This window comes from Penaeus monodon, chromosome 34 (genome assembly GCF_015228065.2).
Source record: "Penaeus monodon isolate SGIC_2016 chromosome 34, NSTDA_Pmon_1, whole genome shotgun sequence".
Taxonomy (NCBI): Eukaryota; Metazoa; Arthropoda; class Malacostraca; order Decapoda; family Penaeidae; genus Penaeus; species Penaeus monodon.
This window is the reverse complement of record NC_051419.1, coordinates 8,705,478-8,706,424: the sequence shown is the minus strand read 5'-3', so window position 1 is coordinate 8,706,424 and position 947 is coordinate 8,705,478. Positions and strand designations below refer to the sequence as shown.

General features: G+C 39.3%; 1 long non-coding RNA gene across 1 annotated transcript in view; it reads left to right on the top strand.

Moving 5' to 3' along the window:
• LOC119594911 overlaps nucleotides 1-947 on the top strand; it is a 5,215-nt gene that overhangs the window by 2,029 nt on the left and 2,239 nt on the right. Inside the window, exon 2 of the long non-coding RNA XR_005230658.1 lies at nucleotides 168-296. This is a non-coding gene — a long non-coding RNA (uncharacterized LOC119594911). The remainder of the gene's footprint in view (nucleotides 1-167; nucleotides 297-947) is intronic.

Genomic DNA, 947 nt, shown 5'->3' with positions numbered 1-947 from the left:
GATTTGAACTCACTGATTATAAAAAGGTTAAAATGCATTCCAAATATATTTGATTCATTACAGATACTAGGGAAAATTGTTGTAGTCTATCCCTTTAGTTGCTTTTCATATGTTTGTCATCATCGTCATAATACTCCTGAAGTAATACCCCGTCCTCCCTTCCCCAGAGTTGGAACTTAGGCCATACGATGAGCGGCATGTCACGGAAACGCAGCCACGCAGAGGCCCTGGTGCCGGCCGTCGACACCAGCAAAGAGTTCAGCCTCGCACCCGTGGCCCCCCCACTCAAGAAACCAGTGAGGAACCTAATTGCTTTTCACATTTCTCATAAGATTTGTTAAGTATTTTGTAGATTAACTGCTGTTTTTAGTAATGTTTTCAAAGAGGATTTTCTCTTGTCATTATTTCAATTGATAAATGTTTATAAAATATCCACATAATTGCTCCTGGTACACAGCACACCCACATGAATGCCATTGGCCTCAGCTACATATATCTTGGCAACATCTTCAGCAATTTATTGGAAAAAAACACATATCCAAGCTCCATCTTATGAGATTGTACTTATAAAGGGTTTTTTCCATTGCAAAGGGGGAAGTGCTCTCGCTTTCCCGTGCCAAAAAAGGGATGACTTGGTTGTACTGGTTTTCACGATCACAGCCCAAAATAAATTTCGAGAAAAGGCCTGTACTTAAAGTAGTGGGTTGTGAAATTGATAATTTTATTTGTAAACTTATCTTTGTGTGGTTGTTTCAGAAGAGAAGAAAACATTATTCTTATCGTCCATAACTCACTGGCTCTGGGCACATCCTTTTTACTGCTTTTTTTACACCCCCCAAGTGTGCCCACCAAAAATCACTTAGTAAGCCCCAGGTGCTGCAAGGGTTTTTTCCATCCTTGATTTTTGGGTTTTTTTCTTCTAAAGCTATAATATTATTCTGCTATTT